Source organism: Tiliqua scincoides, chromosome 3 (genome assembly GCF_035046505.1).
Source record: "Tiliqua scincoides isolate rTilSci1 chromosome 3, rTilSci1.hap2, whole genome shotgun sequence".
Classification (NCBI taxonomy): domain Eukaryota; kingdom Metazoa; phylum Chordata; class Lepidosauria; order Squamata; family Scincidae; genus Tiliqua; species Tiliqua scincoides.
The window spans coordinates 225,028,451-225,053,538 of record NC_089823.1 but is presented as its reverse complement, the minus strand read 5'-3'; the positions used below and the strand labels follow the sequence as shown (position 1 = coordinate 225,053,538).

Here is a 25,088-nt window from a genome sequence, read left to right as displayed (position 1 = left end):
GTTTTAAATGGTGACAGAATAAATTTTCTTATTACTTAATTTGTTTGAAGAAAGTGTCCACCGAGTTGTACAAGTTTTTACACTTATTTTTTTTACCTATTTATTTAAATATTTGTCTTATTGTATAGTCTAAAAATTCTTCATGTTTTAAATACAAGATTGGTTTTGCTTTCTATATGCACCTTTCAGGCCCTGAGAGCCTGTGTTTCTTGAAGTGTGTTGAGACCTTACATTTAATTTCATTTCTCCTGCACCTTTTACACATTTTGTTTTCTATAGTCCACTTCCTTCTTATTTCCTGAATTAGGGCTGATTCAGGTATTAAACCACAAGTGTTATCATGTGTCAGAAGAATGCCTGGGAATAAGAAACTGTGAAACTTATCGCAGAAAACTCAAGAGTGTGTAAACACTCGAGAATAATGTTATTTTTCATTCAGCAGGCAGGCAGAATTAAAATGTACATCCAAAGGAACACTCAAGTCCTATATGCGACTGGGGAGATGGGGGGGTGTCTTTCACACAAGAGCATGTCCCTGGGTACTACACCACATTAAGAAAGGACTCGTTCTCACGGAGATGGTAAAGATGTTTGTATGATTTAATGCTCTGCTGAACAAAACACTGTTATTCCCTGCACACAGAAAACTAGTACATCAAGGAGAAAGGCACTGTCTTGGGTTAACCTGCTCCCTGACATCTAGGGTGGCAGTTTCCAAACTGTGCGTTCAGGACCCACTACTGGATTGCGACCCAATTTTTGGTGGACTGCAAAACTGACAAGGCAGATTAGGCTATGTGCATCATGGGTTAAACAATCTGCTACTTGGGAGATGGAATTGCTGCCCAGTCACCATTACAGTCCCAGTGGCTGGTAAAGCAAGACTTTTTTTTAGGTGGGTCCCGACGCTAACAGGTTTGGGGACCACTGATCTAGGGTGCTAGACAGGGAGGGGATTTTTGGAGGGGATTCCCCCCCCCCCCCAGGAAAGGAGCATCAAGTCAGAGTTCATGCACAGTGGTATAGCCCAGACTGGGGTTTACCACTTTCCAGAGTGCACAGCCCAGCACTTGCATGGAACTTTGCCCTGCAGAAAGCTGCAGTCTTGACAGGAAGGCTAGCCTGAGAAGCCTTTCCGCTCCAGCAGCTTTTCTGCTCCAAAATCCCCTTCCTCATTGCTTTCCTCCCCATGCACAGAATCCCCCTCAAGAGTTGTTTTGGGGAGCACATGGGCAGAGGGCAGTGGCTGCCAACCCCCCCCCCCCTTGCAGGATAGCAGCTTCCCAGCACTTTGGGTTGATTTAAAAGAACAAACCTGTTGGAAAGGCCAGACTCCCTGCCTCCGGCACAGCTGGGCTCCATCACTGTGCCCCAGCAGACACCAGGCACAGCCTTGCAAAGCCACTCCTGCCTTGGGCTGCATACTCACCATCCTCCTCATCCTCCTCACCACCAGGGCTTTCCTCCTCCCAGGGACCAGTGTTTCTTCAGCCACTACAGGGCAGGCAGCCACCACACAGGTGAAGCTCCATCACCCCTGCTGCTGTGAGAGCCGAGTGTGCTGCCTGCCTGCGGGTGGTGAAGCCCTGCACCCCCGCAGCCCGCACGAGATCAGCAGGCAGGCGTGGGAATCTCCTCCTCCATCCTCCCGGGCTGCGCTGGACCCAGAAGCCAGGCTGCTCGCCGGAGGTGCTGGGGCTGCCGCAAGGGGGAGGCGCCGGCGCTCTGCACGTGCTCAGAGGCACCCTCCCCCTGCCAGCGGCTCAGATTGCAAGCCTGCCAGCCCCGCCGCCGCCGCCGCCCCCCACGCGGCGGAAGGGAGGAAGGGGCGCCAGCCCAGACCCACCTGCGCCTCTCCGCGGCCAGCTCCGAGCTCCGTCTGCAGCACTCCAGGCGCGGCTCCTGGGTGGGGCTCGCTCCGGAGGCAGAACCGGTCTGCGGAGGCGCTGGAAGAGGGCGCCCCCCGGAACACGCCTCGACCAGAGGTGGAGGCAGCCGCCTGGCTAGGCTGCTAAGGGGAAGCTGAACGGGAAAGAGGGGCGGGCCGGGCTCCTGCGGAGGGGCGAAGCCGACCCAACAGGGGCTCCAGCGCCGCGGTGCAGGTAAGGCATCCCCCCAGCTGGCCAGCAGGAGGATGCCAGCGTGGCTGAAGAGTGGGGGCAAGGAGGACTCCTGCAGAAAGCAGACCGGGGAATGAAAAGGAACTGGGAGCAGTGCCATTTGATGAGAAGGGAGGCAAGAAAGAAAAACTAGCATTTCCTACTAACTGGCTAAGAGGCACTTTTTCAAGTGGCTGCTCCTCTTTTATTTAGCTGGAGCAGAGTAACTGAGGGCCCAATCCTGTCCCAACTTTCCAGCACCGGTGCAGCCGCAATGCAACCCCATAGTAAGGGAACAAACATTCCCATACCTTGAGGAGGGCCCTGTGACTGCCTCCCCACCACAAGATGCAACGCATGCCCCACTGGCTGCAGTGGCACTGGAAAATTGGATAGAATTGGGCCCTGGCCCTCCTCACCCCAGCAGTGGCTTTTCTAGTGGCTGTTTCCTGGTGTTCTTTTGCGTCATCTAGATCAGGCGTCTCCAAACCCCGGCCCAGGGGCCAGATGCAGCCCGCAGCGAGCCTCTATCCGGCCCACAACCAGCCTCGTGTCCCCTGAAAGCCTCTGGCCCACTCAACTGAACATGACCACAGCTGTGCTCTGATTGCATCTGGAGGGTGTTCTGAGCCATTAGTTATTTGATTTTCTTTGTAAACTGCTTTGTGAACCTTTGGTTGAAAAGCAGTGTATAAATACTTTTATACCAGTGCAGCAATAAAACAGCAAAAGTCCAGAGGCAGCAGCAGAAAAGACATAAAAGCATTAGCAGTAGATAAATATATAAAATGTAGGAACATAAGAATGTTCCTTGCCCACCCACTTTTGCTTCTGCTGAGGAGCTGGAAGGAGGTACCAGATGGCAAAGAACCAAAATGATTACTGGGCTGGGTCACTTCCCTTATGGGGAAAGGTTAGAGCATTGGTGACTCTTCAGGCTAGATAAAAAGATGCCCAAGGAGGGACATGATTGAGGCATACAAAACTATATAGGGCAGGGCTTTTCAAACTGGAGCATCGCGATGCCCCAGCCTGTGGACCCTGGTCTCTGCCCCCTTAAGGGGTGGGGGCAGCCTGGAGGAGGCAGCGGCACGATCGCCAGGATCACGCCGCTCAGGGGGCTGCAGGGGCTTGGGAGCACTTACCCAAGCCTCCTGTAGCCTCCCCAGGGTGCGGGGAGCCCAGTGCGAACCTTTGTTAGGGCTCCCTGCAGCAGTGAAAGTGAAGCAATAGCTCCTGGAGAGTTTGAAAACCACTGATATAGGGAATGAATAAAGTGAATAGGGGGATGTTCTTTTCCCTCTCACACAGCACTAGAACCAGGGACAGCCACTAGAATTGAGTGTTGGGAGAGTCAGGACAGACAAAATAAAATATTGTTTTACCCAGCATGGGATTAGTCTGTGGAAGTCTGCAGGATGTGGTGATGGTGTAAATGCAGGATGTTGTAAATGGCCTAGATGCCTTTAAAGGGGAATTGGACAGATTTCTGGAAGTAAAGTCCATCACAGTTTACATGCCATGATGGGTATTATGCAACCTCCTGGTTTTAGAAGTAGGCTATCTCAGAATGCCAGATGCAAGGGAGTGGCACAAGGATGCAGGTCTCTTGTGTGCTCCCTGAGGCTTTTGGTGGGCCACTGTGAGATACAGGAAGTTGGACTAGATGGGCCTTTGGTCTGATCCAGCTAAGCTCTTATCCAGCTAGGCTCTTATAGGATGGGTGAAGTGGCAGGCCAAGAATGGCCAGGAAGGAAAAAGCTGCCAAGGTGCTGGGAGAGCCCAGTTATCATGTGGGCTGCCCTTTCAGCAGCGCCACTTTTGCTGAGGCATCACACTGAACTGCAAAGTGATGCCCCGGCAGAAGTGGCACTGCTGAAAGGGTGGCCTACGCAATAATTGGACTCTTCCATATCTTGAAAATAAGATCAAAATGTGCATATTTTCTCTTCTGTCATTTGCAGCTAATGAGTTCCTAAATGAGAAAAATTGCTTATTTCTGCAGTCACCGCCTGCTTAATGACATCACTTCCAGCTCTCAGCAGACACTCTGAATGCTAATTAGCTCACTGTATGAAATAAACTACACAGCCCAGCTCTAGAATCATCTCCTTTGTCACTTCTGTAAGCCTCCATTCTTCAGACTCCCTGCCTGAGAGGCTCAGTTCAGTTATGGATGTCTGCCCTATAGACCTCTTGTAGCAAAGGCAGACTGTTCTAAGCTTCCTTTTTATTCCACTGCTCTTGAACAATTCCTGGCAGCTCTCCTGCTTTTGATGTATTCAATTATTTTGCCTTGATGCTTTTAGCCTCATTTTCTTTACCCAGTATGTAATTAGTCTGTGGAACTCCTTGCCACAATAAGTAGTGATGGCATCTTACTTTAGATATAGGCTGATGGGTTCTGAGCTGTCTGTGACAGATCAGGAGAGAGATCTTGGGGTGGTGGTGGACAGGTCGATGAAAGTGTCGACCCAATGTGCGGCGGCAGTGAAGAAGGCCAATTCTATGCTTGGGATCATTAGGAAGGGTATTGAGAACAAAACGGCTAGTATTATAATGCCGTTGTACAAATCTATGGTAAGGCCACACCTGGAGTACTGTGTCCAGTTCTGGTCGCCGCATCTCAAAAAAGACATAGTAGAAATGGAAAAGGTGCAAAAGAGAGCGACTAAGATAATTACGGGGCTGGGGCACCTTCCTTATGAGGAAAGGCTACGGCGTTTGGGCCTCTTCAGCCTAGAAAAGAGATGCTTGAGGGGGGACATGATTGAGACATACAAAATTATGCAGGGAATGGACAGAGTGGATAGGGAGATGCTCTTTACACTCTCACATAATACCAGAACCAGGGAACATCCACTAAAATTGAGTGTTGAGCGGGTTAGGACAGACAGAAGAAAATATTTCTTTACTCAGCGTGTGGTCGGTCTGTGGAACTCCTTGCCACAGGATGTGGTGCTGGCGTCTAGCCTAGATGCCTTTAAAAGGGGATTGGACAAGTTACTGGAGGAAAAATCCATTATGGGGTACAAGCCATGATGTGTATGCGCAACCTCCTGAACCGTACATATTCATAACACTATCCTCTGCTGACTGAACCTAAATGAATCTCATAGTTGTTTGCAGTGCTGCAGTAAGATCTGCTTTGTCTTTACCTTGGAACACAGACTGTTGTAGCCCCTGCCTGCCTTGCAAGTGGCTGCATCTCTTCTAGCTTTCCTACAACTATGATCTTGAGTGGGAAGTGTCAGTGTGAGTAAGCTATGTTGCTAGGGGGGTGATGGCACTGGTTTTCTTTCTTCCTGGATGCATCTTTGTACCTAACCTAGTTACTGATAGGATTTAAAGCTGCAGTACATGCCAGTGAGTCTGTATTCTGGGAGAGCCTGATGTGCTATTGCATACCTCTCTGCAATGAAGTATCCACATTTTAATAGAAAGAAGAAAAAAAAAACGCTAGTCCCCTAAAGTTGGTTGGCTTGGCTAACTCAACTGATGTTTCTCAGTCCCAACCTCTGCCCTATTATTTCTGTGCCTGAGTCCCAGAACTGTCCCCTCATACACCGGTCCTCAAACCCAGATTTTTCTACAGCGTCACTGTTATGGGTGCAGCAGCAGCCAGAGCTGTGGTAGTGGATTGCTGGCAAGTTCTTGTAGAGGGCTTTGCTGTAAGGATGAGGCAGTAGCCCAGCTAGAGTGCGATTAATGTAACATTGTGCAAGTGGGCTGTGCAGTAGTATGCCTAAGTGTGCAGAAACTTGGAATGACATAAGAATCAAAATCCCAACAGGATCCCTGCAGAAAGCAGAATAGCTCCAAAGATGACCCCCACCAAAAGGAGGGTGAGGAGTCCCACCAGTAGATTCTGGACTGGGACCAGCACCGCACACGCCCAGCAGTCCAAAGACCCTTGTAGCTCCAAAGCCCTTTCTTAGCATAGGGAAGAGGTAGCAGCGAGGAGACCTCTGGAACGCCTTTGTGCTCCAGGAACCCTGAATTGATCCTTTCAGAGCATGTGTCTGATCCCATGGCAGCTTCTTTTCTAGCTGCACTCTAAACCTGAGTTCTATACCCAGTCCCCAAAGACAGTCCTACTTCCTTTCTTATCCCTTGAAATTTTTATCCCTTGATTTCTAGGCTGTGTCTCTGTTGTGTGTACCCTTGTCAAATCAGCCCCACATCTAGTCTTTGCCAGTTGCTCAGGTGCTGATTTTGAGAAAGGGTGAATTAATTTGTGTGCATTTGAATGTGTAAAGCTAATGTTGCAGAAATGCAAGGCTCAAATAGTTTGTATGTTTGGTTACTACTATAGCAACCTTCAGTCTTGAAAGACTATGATATTGCATTCTGAAGGGTGGTTCTAGAACAGTGTCTAGTGTGACCAAAAAGCCAATTCGGGAGTGGCTGTCTCTTTCACACTGGGAGCAAGTGTAGTCTGTCCCTGGTCTGTCTCCCTACTTATAAGTCTTCCTTCTTTGTCTTTTTGCCTCAGTCTGTTGGCAAAGTGTCTCTTCAAACTGAGAGAGGCCATGCTGTGTAGCCTGTCTCCAAGCGGGCCACTTGGAGGCCAGGGTTTCCCATGTTTTGAGGTCTATTCCTAAGGTTTTTAAATCCCTTTTGCAATTTCTATCAAAAGTTACCTTTGTGTTAAAAGTGCACAACAGTAAATATGTGTTAACAGTGTCTGTGTAAGCTAACTACAGGAAAAAATTTTTAGGAGCACATCCAAATTGTGATATAAATTAGAAATGAATGAGCATGATTAACTTATTCATTCTTAGTAAAAGAATTGAAATAATAATTGGAAAGGTGATAATCTCTTGAAGAAAAATTTCCTTGCTATGCTACTTTATTGTCATCTTAAAGTTCAAATTGTAACCCCTTCCAGTTCTCTTCTGGTACCTGGGTGGCCTATTCTATTAGTGTGCCACTGTGCTGTTATGTTGTTTATGATGCTGCCATCAGAAGGACGCTTCTGCTGGCAGTATAAGGTTGATTAAGTATTACATGAAGTAATTAATTTTGCTGTGTTTTGCTATTTGGCATATGTGTGTTTTCGTTAGTATTTTCTTTTATTATCTACCATGTATAATAACATGCTTATCAAGTATATGTAAAAGAAGGTTAAAGAAAATTTGCAAATGCAGGAGCAAGGTGATTTGAGTGAATAATTCTTAAAATAATGAAAAAAAAGAACCTCAACGTTCCAAGTTCAAACAAGCAGCACTATACATTCACAAAGTACAAAAAGAATAAGTTTAGGTGAGTTTGTTTTAATCTGTCTTATTTCTTATAAGTTCATTTTGTATGCTTATCCACTGCTGCTTGATAAACAGTTTTGCTAGAGGATTGCAAATTAAGAATAGCCAACTCTGCTGCTATGGATCTATCCATTCGAGAGTTGGGATTGCAAATGCATGGGGGATCCATTTCTGAGGATCTGTCCGAGCCAGTCAAGAGTCACTGGTGAAGCATATGTGGTCCGTACTGGGAGGGTGCAGTCAAGCACAGATAAGGGGCACTGTAATGTTCTGGCCCCTTTAAGGCTTTAGTTGGGTTTGTTTGCTTAGGCTGTGGTTACTTTGGCCCAGCTGGTATATTGTGATTACTGAAGGGAGAAATGCTGGCCAGCTGATTTGTTAAGGATTGGGGCTATTAAAAAGTGTGGGATGGAGAGGAGATAAGCCTCAATGTTAGCTGTACACAGGGCTGTGTAGAGCTGGATATAGGCCTGGGCTAGATGGACAATGGAGGCCCCATTTCAAACTGTACTTTTAAAGTACTTTTGTAATCAATGTTATTATACATATGATTTATGCATGGGTATATACATTTACATACCACATGGGGTTTTTGTAGCAAAGACTGGATGTGTCTTTTTTTCTTTTACAGTTTTACAGGCACACTCTGTTGTCTTGGATTATCCACTAAATATTTCAACAAGCCATTAGCCAGTATCAAGCTCATCTTAATACTGTGGGAATCTCTGCGCACTAAGGACCTTCTAATTGATGATTATGAAGTGTGATGATCAAATTTAGTTATTTGATTTTTCTCTGTAAACCGCTTTGTGAACTTTTAGTTGAAAAGCGGTATATAAATACTGTTAATTAATAATTAATAATAATTAATGTTGGATAAAGGCAGAAACATCCAAACATTCAACACCAAACATCTCATCAAAATTTTTCTGTACCCCTTTTCTATGAATTGTCACTTAATTTTAGCAGAGATGGTTTCTGTTATCTGCATTTATTTGTTTATTTATTTGTATTAATTTTTCAACAGCCACCAGGTAGATGGGACTCGTCAGCCTGGGAAGGCAGCTCATCTGAGAGAAGGAAAACTCTGATCCCAAACCTCCACTGCCTTGTGGCTATATCCCGTTATGGAAAAGGCTTCAGGAGTCAACCTCGAGGCAAAATCCGGAGCCAGAGTCCCTGAGGCAGTTCATGGCTGAACACAGTCACGTTCTGGCAACTCCTGCGACGCCGCTGGATCCAACCGTATTGGCCTCTGCCTTTCCATTGGACCATTTCAGCGACGTGGAGAGGGGGGGTTTGCTGCATGGGTAACAGCCTATCCTTCATACCTACTTTACCCAGGCTTCGCGCACTGGAGAGGACACTCTGTTCCAGAACCACCATTCAGAGCGTGACACCATAGTCTTCCGAGACTGAAGGATGCCAACAACAGTAACAATAATTAGTGTAATCACTCTTGGAGTAGGCTCCCTCAAAACGTAGGCCAAGCCAACTGGCCCCCCTGGCGCCGCCCCCCCGTTCTGACCTAGCTGTAGGTAAGCTCTAGAGGTAGTTTCTTTTGTGATCTTCCCTTTCTCTAGTTCCTGAAACTGCATATGAATGTATGCCTCTCCAGTAAAAATTTAAAATGACCTTTCTGTAGATTTAAGCTTGAGATTTCTGATGTGTTTAATAAAGTGGGGTACTTTGCAACCTGCTTTAGCTTTTTTTGGCATTTGCATGAAGGAACTTAACACTCCCCACTCCATCCAGCCCTTCTCTTCTTTTCCTTGGGCTTGAATTACCCGTTAAGGAGAAGGAGTTTAAGGTCAGTAGACCTGGAGACTGGTATAGGACCGCAACAGGCATGATCCAGGGGAGTACAAAAAGTCCTAAAGAAACGAAGGCCCCTGAACAAGAAAGAACAGAAGCAATCACAGCAAGCTTGCAGAAGGTATGAGCTGCCCCTTAGCTCCATGAGAAAGGGGAGAGATGAGTCAACCTGGTAGATGACACTTGCAGTCTTTACAAAACAAAGCCTATCCGAAGTTAGAGCATATTTTGGCAAGGTTGCAATGAGGTGTTGCAATTTCCTGAACAGGTTTTAAAACCTGCTTTCCCCTGACACTGAAATGTTTAAGCAAAACTGATAGTTTCAGTTCTACAATTTAAAACACTGCATTTTGGTCCCACATATAAACTTTGAGACCTTTTGAATTTTGGAAAACCCCACAATTGTAAATGTGGTAGTGGAAAGGCAAGGGGTTCTTGACAAGCCCTACTAGTGCCCAAGATTGGCCTTAGCTCCTGTGCAGTACACCACACATTTTATCCCTGTCGACCTTGTCCTTCCTCCTGCTACCGTCACTCCCGCAATCCCTGCCACCCTTTCAACATGCAGAGGGTGCAAAAGGAAGAAAATGGAAGGAGAAGCCAAGATTAGTTGTAATGATGATGGCAGCCACCCTACCTCCTCTGCCCTATACCTGTCCTGCCCACCACACTTTTCAAAAGGCAGAGACAGCGGGTAAAGGAGTCACTCAAGGCCACGAGTATCCACCTCTCCTACTCACCCCTGCTACTCCTGCTCCCACTCAAAAAGGAAGAGTAATGGGGTAGAATCGAAAGTATGGAGAGGAGGAATGGGGTAGAGCGGGGAAGGGAATCACTCGAGGCCACTCATCTAGACTCCTCTCCCCACTTCCCCCCCCCGCCCTCTTGGCTTTTTGAATGGGTGGCAGGCAGGAGGGTAGCAGGGGCAGTTCCAATGGCAGCCATAGGTCCACAGCAGCACTTTGCAGGGAGGGAGCTCAGTGGCATCCCTGAGGGGGGCAAGGAACGCAAATACCTGCTGAGAAAAAAAAACAGGGCTGCTGCTAGGGTGTGCGTCTGTGTTGGAGTTCTCTTGAACACTCCCCTGATGTCCCTACCCATCTGTAAGGGTGGAAGGGAGTACGAGAGAGCTGGGAGAGAAGCAGCAAGAAGGAGGAGGGTCATGCAGCAGCTGCGAGGCTTACCAGGATGGCCCAATCCTTTGCAGCCCTACCCAGAAGTAGTCCCACTGTAGCCAGTCATTCAATGAGAATTTCTCCTCCCTTTTCATGTGGTGCAAAGCATGATCGCTATGAACCCCTTCCCCAATCCTTGCCTCTTCCCCCTCCCTGGGTTTCTCAAGCCAATCCTAAGGCAAGAACCCTCCCTTGACTTCTCCTCCTGCTCTCCCTTAGTCAATGAAAATATCAGAATGTCCATCTTTGTCCAGTGATCATCTTCCTTCCTTCTTATCAGAGATGGGAAAAGTGACCCCAGTCCCACTCAGCCCCATTCATTGGAAACATTAACCCTTTCCTGCCAGCTGGAACTTTCCTGCTACTCACCCCATTGGAATGTTGGCCCCAGGAGGTTTTTCACACCACAAAAATAGTAAGGAAGCACACCCAGACACAGGCAGATTCGGGTCAGCATGCGTGGTGATGAGTGCCAAGTAAGGGGGGTCCTGACTCAAGTCTTTTTCAGAGGCTTTCGTGTGTGTGACTCACAAGTCTCCAAGTCACCCCAAATCACACATTTTCATGACTTGAGTTTTGAACCCTGTGGATTAGATTTTGTCCTGTCAAACTTACAGCTGTGTGAAATGTAGACTCTCTGTACAGTTCAACTGATCTCACACCCTCAGAATAAAGACACAAAACAGTGTGTTTGGTACCACAGCTTATTTGATTTACTGTATATGCCTGACCTGCCACTTTCTTTAACTTGCAACAGCCAATCATCGCCAACTCAGTGCAGGTATACTCATTATCTATGGGAGAGCTAGGAGACAACAGGTGGTGCTTTTCATAGCATGGTGGCAAATATCACCTGCTAAAGTCCACAGATCAAGCTTTTTTTAAAGCCACAGGAACCAGTAAGAAAGTTGGCAACCTCAATTATACAGTATTCACATTTGCAGTGCTGTACTCCTGTACATGCTTGCAAAATTGGGACCCACGACACATTTTTACAGGCATATGCATTTAATATTGACATGTCTCATCTTGAAAAACCTGTACTGCACTGACTTTTATTGTCAAACCAAAACCAACAGGCTCTCTTCCAAATGCCTTTTTGAAGGAAATGAGATGGTGTTGTGTTTGGCTTCTAAAATCAACATCCCTTCATTATTTACATGCGCAGCAAGTGGACCTTTTTGTGGGTTAGACAGACTCACCCAAACAGCAGGCTCAGAAGTATTTCAATTTACATTTAACCAAGGAGGTGTGCTGAGTGGAGTAATGTGGAATCTCTCACTTGAAAGCAACAGAGCAGAAACATTTTTTTCCACAATAAACGGAGCATACATGACTAGTGGTCTGAAGTTTGATGTGGAAGACATGGGGTTCAACCCCAGTCTGCCTACTGTGACCTTTGGCAAGTCACTTTCTTTTGCCCTCAGTTTGGCAGAAGAGAAAACATGCAAAACTTGATCATATTTTCAAGATATGGAAAATCCCAATTATCATGTGGGCTGCCCTTTCAGCAGTGACACCTCAGCATAGCAGCTGATGGTGGTGCTGGGAGAGCCCAAGGGCCGTATAAAGAGCTTCCGTGGGCCACATCCAACCCAACATGTTTGGAATAGGATATTAATCAACTGATCACCATTACGTCCTGGTTCATTCAAATATTATTTCCAGACAGTTTTTTTTTCCTTTTAATTTACATGCCTTCAAAAATGTTGCATGTAATGTACTATTTTGCAACTCAGTCTGCACTAGAGGAAAACATTGTATGTTCCATCATGTGTCTCAATGCTTCCAAGCATGGATTGAATCTGAGTCAACTCAGCTCCCATTCACCTGTCACCTGAGGACAGGACTTCAGTCTGCCATAACATCCACCCTTGTTATGCAGCTGCAGTGTGCAAGATTAGGAGGCATTGTGCACAGAGTCCTCTCTCCCCACCCCCCATAGGAAGGCGTCAGCACCTTTACTGGATTTCCAACACTTGTATCATCCCTAGAGAACAGGAAGGCCCACTGTACCAGAAGTCTAAAAGATATACATATGAATACTGCATGTCCTTTTGATGTGAATTCGATTCATGTTAACTATCAAATGCCAGTAACTATAGGTTCATTCAGATGATTCTCCCACACAGTGGTATAGCTAGAGGGGGTGAAAAGTACTAAGTTTTGCAGGGACCCTCACCTCAATGTGCAAGCGGCCACTCCCCTTTGGAGCTATTGGGGGGGAGCAAAACAGAGGCAAATTCTCTGAAGGAGAGGGGCCACTTGCATGCTGCAGTGAGGCTAGCTGCAAAATATAGTGCTTTGCACCCCCTCTAGCTACGCCACTGCTCTCACCAACTACACAATTAAAGTGAAGGTGTGCACATCTCACTACTTCTCCTTCATGCTGTCCCTGCTATAGTCATGTAAAGAGCAGAACATCTGAACTGCCCTAATCATGTTGTGGATACACTATTTTACACTTATGGGGGAAAAAATGCAGTTGGGGCAGTTTAGTCACTTCCCCCTCACATAATTATGCAGTGGTGGGGCCAGTTAGCTGGAGGGGAGATAGTACTCTCTTACTCCTTGCCCCTGTGCTATTTCATCTGAATTGCCCCTATTAAATTGTACCAGTTGAACCTGTTATTTCACAGTTGCCATTCCCTCCCAGAATGGAATATAAATCATTGGCCATTTTTTTTTTTTTCAATTCCATTAAAATTAGATCATTGTCAATACTGTAATGGGGGTTGTGAGTTGAGGTTGGACTTTATGTCCACTGACATCAGTGAGGGGAAAGGGCGCACGTATTATTTTTTCTCTAATTTAGTGAGAAACAATGAATGTGTTGCAGCCAATATTCTCTGGAATTTTCCATTTCAGGAGCAGCTCACTCTCAAGATAACTGAGCACTCCAAATTTCATTTAAGTTAAACCTGCAAGTATTCAGATACCTTTGATGTTGAGTCTACTAATACTGAAAACATATACAGAGTATGTGGAGGGCAGTGGTGTAGCTAGAGAGGGTGCAAAGCATTAAGTTTTGCAGGGAGCCTCACCCTGCATGCAAGTGGCCCCTCTCCCTCCCCTTAGGAGCCATTTCGGACAGGAGAGCAAAATGGAAGCATTTGTCTTTCCTCTGGGTCTTTTCTGACATTTGCCTCAGTTTTGCTCTAGCGGCCCGGAATGGCTACAAAGGGGAGGGGGAGGCTCCAATGGAGTCTTTTGAACCACTTAGCAGGAAATGGTGAGTGCCGCTTCTGGGTGGCTATCCTGCCGTTCTGAGGGCACCCTCTTCTCCTCCCCTTTCTTTAAAGGGGAAAAGAGGGTGGCTGTCAGATCGGTGCATAACTGCACCAATAGTGGCTGTGGGAGAGTAGCCACTGTTGGGGCAGTTCTGGATCATGCCGAAAAAACCGGTGGGGGGGGGAGTGGGTTATGGCACCACCACCCCAAGCCTGGCACCTAGGGCATTTGCACCCATTCCCCCTCTGGGAATGCCACTTCAAAGAAGTTTTCTACTGCTAAAGTTACTTGTCAGAACTGAACAGGTTTCTCTCATCTGCTTTCTGGCTCCCATAAGTTCAATGGAGTTAGCACCCAGCTGCCTCCATCTGTACACTTCTATGAGTTCATTGTACTGAATTTCTATTTTGCAAACAATATGCTTACACTTTGACATCCTCTCTAACAGTGACACGCGATACTTCTGCATTAGGCTGAAAAGCTTTGTCCAAGACATCTATGAGAATAAAATGACCTTTCAAAAACCATTAAAAATGCAAACACCACCAAAGTGGAGACGTTTTAAGAAGGTTCACTGAACTTCTGTGCCGTGGTTGTGATCTAAGAGAAAGTAGCAGACTACAGGGAAATTTGTTTCGTGCCAAAAAAAATGCCAAAGAAACCGCACTGCTTTCTCTTCCATTCAGTTCACAAAATAAGTGCCTTTCAGGAAGCAGCTTCATCTGCAACATTTTGAAGTGGGTAATGTTTATCTTCATGTTGTGAAGAATGCCATCAGCCAATTACTGAGGAGTGCTGGCAAGACTAGCAGGGTGTGCTAGCAGGAACTAGTTAAAAACTAAGGACTGGCACCTCTGTTCAGAGATCTTGTGGAATGAGAAGGCATACAAACATACCACTGAACAGAACTCTCCTCCCAACCACCTCCAAAGAGTTCTGTTCAGTGGTATGTTTGTATGCCTTCTCATTCCACAAGATCTCTGAACAGAGGTGCCAGTCCTTAGTTTGGTGCCAGTCCTTAGAGGCTGAACAGAGCCTCGTCCACGGGGTCCCATTCGTCTGTTCTGCGGTTCTTGACCAGGCACAGCATCTGTTTTCCTGCCTGCTGCCAAGAGTCAGCATAATGGTGCTGTCCCCATTTGTTCTTTTCCCTTAATTTTGCTTTTAATTTAGCTATTTGGTTCAGGTCAAAGGTTCCATTCCTCGGCCATCCAATATCAAGTTTAGGCCACACTTCCACACATAACTTCACCATTTTTGCCCTCTGAACATCCTTAGAATAGCTGGTAAGCATTCCCCACCTCTCAAACATTTTCCCCACAGGTGTCTCTGAGGAAATTTGTTTGCGGGAGAATCCTCAACCCATGTTTTAAATTTTCAGGTTTTAACCTTGTACCTTTTAAAACTCTGCCCTTCCCCGGCACCCACTCTTATCCCAGAGCACACCTGGCAGACCAAGGTCTTCCTGCGTCCGCCCTTTTCAGAGCTCGCTAAGACCAATGACTATGGCCTTCCTGGCTGTGGGTAAACCAACAATACCCGCCCTTCAGCAATCGTTCCCAGCTTCCACCCCAACCACCAAACACTTCCCAGTCGTTAAACCAACACTCTGTTCCCGGCTCCCAGGTCCACGACTTCCCAGCCCTCCCCGGCTATCGTTCCCGACCTCCGCACCCAAGTTCTGCACATATCAGTTCCATGCTGTATCATAATAACATCTCATTGGCACGCAGAACAATCAGTCTCATAGATCAGTTTGGAGTTAAGCAAATCCACTTTTTGTTCCACAAGATAGTTGTGTTTTCATTTTCTGGTTAATTGGCCATAATGTTTGATAGAAAACAGATATTCCAGTGCTGTTTGTTTCATTCATACATACCAAGATTTTCACAATTTTGGTCACTAGTGTCAAGCTCAGCTTGTTGCCCCCCTAAAGCTTGATGCCCAGTGCAACTGCTTCCCCCTGCACCCCCTTAGCTACACCACTGTTCTAAGCACTTGGAAATAGTTTGAGATACCAGCTCCCATGGTGTGCATACATATCAGTTTTGTCCCATCTAGTCAAAATAGGTTTTGCAGGGGTATGAAGCAATACAGAAAGCTCCAAAAAATCTTTACTACTAGAGGCAAAAGTGGGATGAGCAGGTACGCGCCACAGTAGTGATCTCTATTTAAAACCATCTCTTACTCGCCTGCAAAACTGTCATCAGCTTCAGTTTAGGGGTGTTCATTCACACAACCACTTCAGACTGTGCCATGCAGTTAATTTTCTTTGAATGACCTTTTATTTAGTAGAGACTTGCAAGGCTAGCTCCTAGTGTGCGGTGGACCTGGGCATAGTACTGCCCACTGATTACTGAATGCCAGTCTTGGTAGGTTTACTATGTGAAAAGAAGCAACAGCACATGGCCATTTCAATTCCTCCCAGAGCAGTGCTACACTGCTAGGGGCATTGTGGAGGAATTAAATTGACAGTGCCCCAGTGCTCAGAGAAGTGATGGGAAGGAGAGGCCCAGTGGCAGAGTGGACCACAGCGTCAGCAGCAGTGCCCCTTTCAGGGTGCCAGGCCCTCAGCATTTGCCAGGGTGCCAGGCCAATCAAGGAGGTGACATCAACTAATATGTTTGTTTTAAATAGCGTATGTATTTTTTAAATCCCCATTTAATTTTTCAACCTCTCCCTTTGCCCTTCATCATGGTCCCTGCAATTTCAAATGCACAATTTCAAGTTCCTCCCAGTGAAAAGCTCTATACTTATTTTCCATTGTTGACACATCCAGTTGCCATTCATACCTCTACACACACACACATGTCACCAAGACTTGAGCAAAAACAAGAGGAAAACCAGAAAACAAGAGGAAAAGGGAAAAAAAGAGAAGGTAAAAAAGAGCCTCAGTAAAGCTAACTTCTTACTTACAGCCCATCCTATACTCAGAAGTAAGTATAGAAGTAAGTAAGTGACTCAATGTGGCTAACCTGACTGTGGCTGCAATCCTGTCCACACTTACCTGGGAGTAAGCCTCATTGACTATTTGTATTGGCAACCTTCAGTCTCGAAAGACTATGGTATCGCGCTCTGAAAGGTGGTTCTGGAACAGCGTCTAGTGTGGCTGAAAAGGCCAATCCGGGAGTGACAATCCCTTCCACACCAGGAGCAAGTGCAGTCTGTCCCTGGTCTGTCTCCCTGGCTATGGGCCTTCCTTCTTTGCCTCTTTGCCTCAGACTGTTGGCCAAGTGTCTCTTCAAACTGGGAAAGGCCATGCTGCACAACCTGCCTCCAAGCGGGCCACTCAGAGGCCAGGGTTTCCCACTTGTTGAGGTCCATCCCTAAGGCCTTCAAATCCCTCTTGCAGATGTGCTTGTATCGCAGCTGTGGTCTACCTGTAGGGCACTTTCCTTGCACGAGTTCTCCATAGAGGAGATATTTCTGAGTAGAAATGCGTAGGATTGGGCTGTAAGGCCAACCTGTACCTCCATCCTTTAACATTGCTGAGAAGCTGTTTTTCTGCAATTAGCTGAAAGCAGAATTAAAATGGATGTGCCACACAGCGCTTTGGGTCATCCCCACAAGAGGCAGTGCTCGCCCCACAGGCATGGCTGCATCACTGCTGGAAAGCTGGCTAAGATTGGGCCCTTTCTATTGCTTCGTTTGTAAGTTCAGGAGTGCCCCTGTCTCTGTTGCTGTAGTTTCTGTATGCCATTTAAGGCAGTGTTTCTCAAACTGTGGGTCAGGACTCACTAGGTGGGTCACAAATGAATTTCAGGTGGGCTCCCATTCATTTCAATATTTTATTTTTACTATATTAGACTTGATGCTACCATGATCTGTGACTGCATCTGTGGAAATGTTACAGATCTGTACTTTTAACAGACTACCCTGTATATGCTTTTCACAATAGCACAGGCCAACACACACTTTGCTTCCTTAAACGTTACACCAATTCCTGGATATATTTGGGGTGCTGATTCCAAAAATGGCATCTGTTTTGCCATATCACGTCTAGTTTTGGAGACACAGTGATGCAAGGTGTTATCAGTAGAAGTTATGGTATAGAATGCTTACCTGAAATGTAAAAACAGCATGGTTTTTGATCTCTCTCTGAATGTCCAAGCAAGTTCAACTTGAGTCTCACAAGCATTTGGCTGGGATTGGGCAGCCTGCCACAATCTGTTCTCTTAGAACAATATTGATACATTTGAATGAAGTCTTTGTCTTCAGAGCACAGAAAAAAAAATCTAGCAGTTTGAAATTCGGCTTGAAGTTTTAACATTGCTTTAACGTTCAGTTTGAAGACTTTTAGAGCACTAAGCTGAGCACACACATTCTAGAAAGCACATATTCACACCAGCTCTCATAGAAGAACACTAGTAAGCTTAGCTTTTATATTTCTTTGTTTTTCATTTTGAAATCAGTTTTGGGGTACACATAAGTGTGACTAACAAATAGTAATGTTTTAACTGAGTTTTAGTGGACTAACTGCATTCTAGAGTTTAAAGAGACATGATATCAAAGCACTTCCGGATTAACACATTGCAAAGGTCAGATTCCCAGAGAAAATCATTTCACAGCAGTTTTTAGATGAACACACACACCGTGACATCAATAGCAAGTATGTTGCATTTCACAGGTTGCCTTACGAAGGCCACAGAACATCATCCGATGGTTATGGATGAGGTCAGGTTTGTGTGCAGTGCCATTGGCTAACTGCTGGGGGTATATTGTATATGATGGATGTATGAGATGGCCTGTTATAAAACAAAGGATGTTTTGAACCCACCAATGAATTGTCTCCAAATGTGTTTCAAGGAGGGAACCCCAGATTGTAATAAAAGTCAGCTAAAGGAGGCGTTACACGCTTCTCTTCTCCCCACTTCTGGTGCAAGCAGTTTCCTTATAGGCTTCTCTCCTTCACACTTCCTATGCGCACAGTCTCCTTTGGGGACGTGGATGGATTTACAATCTTTTGCTGATGGATTTACAATAAAAGCCTGGATCTGATCACTTTTGTCTACTGAGTTTGCTTTGGTACCTGGGATTACAGTGCAACATCTGAGATCTCTTGTAACATCTAGGATCCCTTGTAACATCTTGGTTTTTGCACCTTGCAACATTGGGGGCTCGTCCGGGATCCTAAGACCTGTCTTTTGATCGCTGGCGATTGGCTGATTGATTGATCGACGGATTGATTGATTGGCGACTGAGACAGCAGCTCCACAAAGCAACTCTACAGGCAACCCTCACGCAGGTGGTTGTGCTCCAGGCCTGAAAGAAGCTGTGTACAGGAGGTGGGGAAGGAAGGAAGTCACCCTGGGTAAAGTATGGTTAACAGGGTTGTTATGGTTAATTGAGTTGTTGCCCCTTCTGGTTAGGGATGCCCCTTTTGGTTACTGAGGGAAGGGGAGGTTTGAGCAACCACCCAGAAGAGACTAGACGCGTCGGCTCAACGCAAAGTTCTAGTCACACTCTTTGGAAGTAACAAGTGGTATGCTACGGGGAAGGATTTAGGAGCACTTAAATCCTACCCCCTAGCCTGGCAAGAGGTGGCATGCTTGGACAACGTGCCTGGTGAGTGCGCAGTCCCTGTCTCTCGAGCCAAGGGTTAGATTGTTTGTCTAGTGTGGATGAGGTTTACCCCATATGTCCCAAGTTTCCAATACCCCCTAGCCTGGCAAGAGGTGGCATGCTTGGACAACGCGCCTGGTGAGTGCGCAGGTCCCTGTCTCTCAAGCCAAGGTTAGATTGTTTGTCTGGTGTGAATGAGGTCTACCCCATATGTTTCCAATCAATGCAGATTGACCCTTTAGTATGTGTTTGTGTTGATCCCTTGTCTGTCTGGTTTGTACACAATGGGTGGGACACAATCCGCCGCTTGTAGTCCACTGGACTACATGCTAAGAAACTTCAAACATGGTTTTAAGTCAGATTTTGGTTGCAAACTATCTCCAAAGGTTTTGAAAAAGTGTTGTCAAATATTTTGGCCCATGCTGGTAAGAGCTTGGCCCAGTCAAGGTTCTGTACAAGTGGAATTGGTTCAAAAGGTTTATGCCGAGGTCACGAGTGATCCTAGGTTTTCAGATCAATTTCCTTACATTTCAAACTGGCTAAAGGCATGTCAAAAGCTGCAGAAGTGTGATCCAAATCCCCAGAACACAGTTGTGGCTCCCTTAAGGGCAGAAGAGGAGGTGATGCATCCTCCCCCTTATGAACTTGCAGCACCCCCTCAGGGTCTGCTACCCCATGGAAACCCTCTAGCTCCAGAGAATCAACAAGGGGCTACAGCAGCTGTCCAGCCTTTAGAAAATCCCACAAGAAAAGAAGGGGAGGAAAGGACTGAACAAAGAAAACCCCTGCGCAGACACACTACAGTTATCGTGATTGAACTAAGCCCTGTGGCCACCAGAAGCCATACCCGCCTTCTCATGAATACCCCAATCATTGCCCCACTCCAGCAGATACAAGCACCACCCCAAGAAGTTGATGGAAATCAACAACCTGGACCAGTAACATATTCCTATGTACCCTTTATCTCAACTGATTTGATGAACTGGAAAATTCAAACCACCCCATTTTCTGAGGATCCTGGCCCAATGACTGAGGTAGTGGGATCCATCCTGAGAACGCATTTTCCCACATTGGCGGATATACAACAGCTCTCCAGAACGTTGCTGATGGGAGAAGAAAGAAATAGCAGGTTTAATGAAGCAAGAAAGTGGTTGATGGCAGAAGCAAAAGGCAAAACCAAAGAGATGAACAAGTGGAAGCCAAGGTCTTTGCAAATAGACCAAAAGAAAGGAAAAAGAAAGATAAGAAGAAGGTTCAAAGAAAGGTATCCTTGTTGGCAGCAGCCATAACAGGAAGACCAATGGAAAGCCTAAGTCAAAGAAGAGGAAGAGGACGAGGAAGAAGACAAGATGGCCGAGAAAAAGGAAGAAGAAGAGGAAGATTGTTAGAAATTTTAGGGGTTAACCTAACTTCTCTCAGAGGAGGAACATTAGGAAAAAACATGACTCGTGTTTTCTGTTAAAAACAAGGTAGAAAATGTCCAGATGACCTGCAGAGAAAAACATGTGTGTCATAGCTTTCCCAAAAGGAACATTCCAGGGTGTTGTGAAATCAAAGTTGCAGGCCAGAACTTCCATACATGGCTCCCAGTCAGGGCTAGAACCATGCACCAGTATGCCAAATAAGGAGAGGGAAGTGACATGTATATCACATGGGTCACTTGTTGTCCATAGAGTACAAGTACTGGAGTTTTAGGTGTGGTTGGAGGAAGAAATCAAAGATCCACCATGGGGTAACTTAGAACCTGTATCCCTCCAAATCTATTCTTAATCTGTAAATAGCATGTAAATAAATTTTCTATATGCTTATAAAGAAGTCTATGTCTGCTTAGCAATTTGACCCAGAGACCAAGTCCCAAAAATCTCTCTATCAGTTGGCGACCCAGATGGGACTCTGGTTGTTCTCTGCTAAGCAGTTAGGAAAAAACAAGCAACTTAAATTGGAAAAGACATGGGATACAGGTTCTCCCTGTACATGATGATTTCTCCCCTGATTGCACATGATGTCTAATGGTGTGAGTGGTGCAAGCAGGTAAGTATGTGTTTAAGTGTTGTCTAAGTGTCTGTCTGTCTGGTCGACCAGAGTGGAGTGCAGTGGAGCTGCAGTGGAGTTGCTGCAGTGGAGTTGCTGCATTAGGGTGTGGACCTCAAAGTAAGTACAGGGTACAGAAGTACAGTAATGTACAAGGTACCTACCACAAGGAAGAAAGAGTACAATAGGAGCAGGTGTCCTTGTCCTGGGTACCTTGTCCTTGGTATCTTAAGTAAACCTTGTTGGGTAAATAAGGGCCCTTGGGGATAAGTGTGTATATCCCCGGTGACTGTCTGGGTAAGACAGGTTCCAGTTCTGGGTGGCCAGAACTGCGGTGAAACAGGTAAAAACAAACAAAACAAAACAAAAAAAAAACATTGTCTAGACCCTTGTGTGTGGTAGACATACCTGTGGGAAAGTTAGTAAGCAATCTTTAATTAGTGCTCACTGTCCTTTTAGAGACAGAGAAAGAGTTTAAATTTGTAAATATTAGAGTGACTCAAGCAGTTTCTGTAGTTAAAAATTCGCTTTAGCAGCATAGCAACTTGGCAGTTCTCCTAAAATTAGTCAGTGAACCTGCTTCCTGTCTAAGGCTGTGTTGTTTTAAGCTAAAGTGAGTTAATAGTTTTAACAGAGCTGTGTGCTTTTATGTGCTGGTTTAAAAAGAATATGGGCCAAAGTAAGAATTTAGGAGGAGCGAATACGAGGAAAGTTAAGAAAAAAAATTAAAAGGACACTGTGCCCATTGTTGATTCAACAATGAAATCTAACAGAAGTTAGTACCTGAAGTAGTAAGGCTGTCATGGCATGAAGAGAAGAGAGGTAAGATTGTATTGTAAGTGCTTTCAGTGTTGGAAACCTCGGAATAGAGGGAAGTCTGAAGTAAGTATGAAATGTTTAATTCTTTTGCATGTACATTAGAGCTGTAAATTATAAGCATGTGTAATGTGAAATATGCTATTTATAAGTGCAGATGTGTATAGAGTGAGTAATGTGTTTGGATTGTTTGAAGTCCATGGACATGTGTGAAGTGGGAGAATGAGAGTGATAAAGTAAATATAATATATGCTATAGTATTATGAAGTGCTCTTTGTCAAAGTTCTTCCCTCACAGGAATTGCTAATTGTTATGCAAACGTTAGTAAGCGTCACTTCCAAAGTGACTGTGAACTTAAGTAATGAACTCATTATGATTTTGACTCTATGCTGCCTGTTTATTTCATGTTTCTGTGTTTCATGTTGTCTATCACATGTGTCTTATCTCCTATTGTCTAAATAGGGTATGCAAACTTCTTTAATTCCTCTAGTTGCAATTAGTGCTTCTAGTTGACTGGTGAAGTCAGCTAACGGCGGTGATTTTTTTTACAGTGGAGTGAAGTCACTCCAGTTTTCAGCCTGGCCAGGCGAGGGAAATCTGAGTTTCCCTAGTTTATACATGTTTTTAGGACTTTAAAAAGTCACTTTCTTTACAGTTTCCTTAAAACTTTCCTGAGTTTTTCAGTTTAAATGTAGAAAGAAAAAGTTTTCCTGCTTGTGCTCTTAGCAAGAGTTAAGCTAAGATTGTCTGTCTAAGTGTTCACCAGTTGTTTGGCAACTTCCCAGACTGGTTGCGTAAGCTCCCTGTTGCAGCTATTTTTAACTGTGATCTGCTCGGTTCGAGTAAGAATTTTTCCTTTCTGCGCAGTCATGTGTAAAAAAAAAAATTGAAAAGATTTTACTTGCAAGTAAAATAATGCGTGAAATGATTGTTTAAAAGGCTGCACCTCAAGGTACTAGTCCACAAAGAGGATTTTGGTAGCTTGCTGAACGGCAAGGCAAGATTCTGAACTTATGTTCCCAATAAACAATAAACTAACATGGCAAAGGGATTTTTACTTGTTGAGTACCTGAGTTGCAAGAAGTTGTAAGAGCAGCAGTTGATGGAGTGTCTGAAACCCTTGAGGACAAAGTCTTCCCTTAGTAGGGCTAAAAGCAAGTTGCAAAGCTATCCCCTTGGTTTCCCCTTCCCATTGGAGGTCTACAGTTGCATTCCACTCTGGTAGGTTCCTGGCAGTCTACGGAAGTGCCACCTTGTCACCTTCTGTGGGTTGTGGGTTCCTTGCAGCTAGGAATGCAAGCCCTTCTGTGTTGTTAGGTTACTTTGGGTCAAGCTTTGCAATGCTGCTAAGTCTAAACCGTACATATTCATGACACCCTCCTCTGCTGACTGAACCTGAATGAATCTCATAGTTGTTTGCAGTGCTGCAATAAGATCTGTCTTGTTTTCACCCTGGAACACAGACTGTTGTAGCCCCTGCCTGCTTTGCAAGTGGCTGTATCTCTTCTGGCTTTCCTACAACCGTGATCTTGGGTAGGAAGTGTCAGTGTTACTTAGCTATGTTGCTGGGTGGGTGATGGTGCTAGTTTCCTTTCTTCCTATGCTAGATACATCTTTGTACCTAGCCTAGTTACTGATAGGATTTAGAGCTGCAGTGCATGCCAGTGAGTCTGTATTCTGAGAGAGCCTGATGTGCAATTGCGCACCTCTCTGCAGTGAAGTATCTACATTTTGATGAGAGAAAAAATGCTAGTCCCCTAAAGTTGGTTGGCTTGGCTAGCTCAGCTGATGTTTCTCAGTCCCAACCTCTGCCCTGTTATTTCTGTGCCAGAACTGTCCCCTCATACCCTGGTCCTCAAACCTAGATTTTTCTACAGCGTCACTGTCATGGGCGCAGCAGCAGCCAGAGCTGTGGTAGCGGATTGCTAGCAAGTTCTTGTAGATGGCTTTTGCTGTAAAGCAAGGTGAAGCCAGCCACCAGCAGTGCAACTAATGCAACATTGTGCAAGTCGGCAGTACAGTAATATGCCTGAGTGTGCAGAAACTCGAAATGACATAGAAATCCAAAATCTCACCAGGATCCCTGCAAGGAGCAGGTAGCCCCAAAGGTGACCCCACCAAAAGGAGGTTGAAGAGTCCCACCAGTAGATTCTGGACTGGGACCATCATCGCACATGCCCAGCTGTCCAAAGACCCTTGTAGCTCCAAAGCCCTTTCTTAGCATAAGGAGGAGGTAGAAGCGAGGAGACCTCTAGAACGCCTTTGTGCTCTAGAGACCCTGAATCAATCCTTTCAGAGCGTGTGTTTAATTCCATGGCAGCTTCTTTTTTAGCTGCACTCCGAACCTGAGTTCTGTACCCAGTCCCCAAGGATAGTCCAACTTTCTTTCTTATCCCTTGGAATTTTTATCCCTTAATTTCTAGGCTGTGTCTCTATTGTGTGTATCCTTGTCAAATCAGCCCCACATCTAGTCTTTGCCAGTTGCGCAGGTGCTGATTTTGAGAAAGGGTGAATTAATTTGTGTGCATTTGAATAAGAAAGCTAATGTTGCGAAAATGCAAGGCTCAAATAGTTTGTATGTTTAGTTACTACTATGGCAACCTTCAGTCTTGAAAGACTATGATATTGCATTCTGAAGGGTGGTTCTAGAACAGTGTCTAGTGTGACCAAGAAGCCAATTCGAGAGTGGCTGTCCCTTTCACACTAGGAGCAAGTGTAGTCTGTCCTTGGTCTGTCTCCCTGACTATAAGTCTTCCTTCTTTGTCTTTTTGCCTCAGTCTGTTGGCAAAGTGTCTCTTCAAACTGGGAAAGACCATGCTAAGTAGCCTGTCTCCAAGCAGGCCACTTGGAGGCCAGGGTTTCCCATGTATTAAGGTCTATTCCTAAAGTTTTAAATCCCTTTTGCAATTTCTATCAAAAGTTACCTTTGTGTTGAAAGTGCACAACAGTATAAATATGTGTTAACAGTGTCTGTGTAAGCTAACTACAGGAAATTTTTTGAAGCACATTCAAATTGTGAATTGAAATAATAATTGGAAAGGTGATAATCTCTTGAAGAAAAAATTTCCTTGCTATGCTACTTTATTGTCATCTTA

The 25,088-nt window shown here is 45.4% G+C and overlaps 1 protein-coding gene across 3 annotated transcripts in view; it reads right to left on the bottom strand.

Moving 5' to 3' along the window:
• GPR160 (G protein-coupled receptor 160) overlaps positions 1-25,088 on the bottom strand; it is a 59,131-nt gene that overhangs the window by 21,834 nt on the left and 12,209 nt on the right. Inside the window, exon 1 of one of the 3 annotated variants that reach the window (XM_066621784.1) lies at positions 1,847-1,968. The exons of 1 other annotated variant lie outside the window; for it this stretch is intronic. The gene's annotated coding sequence lies outside the window, so the exon portion shown is untranslated. Of the gene's footprint in view, positions 1-1,429; positions 1,565-1,846; positions 1,969-25,088 lie in introns of those variants that run through there. One more of the 3 variants, XM_066621785.1, reaches the window with a different exon arrangement.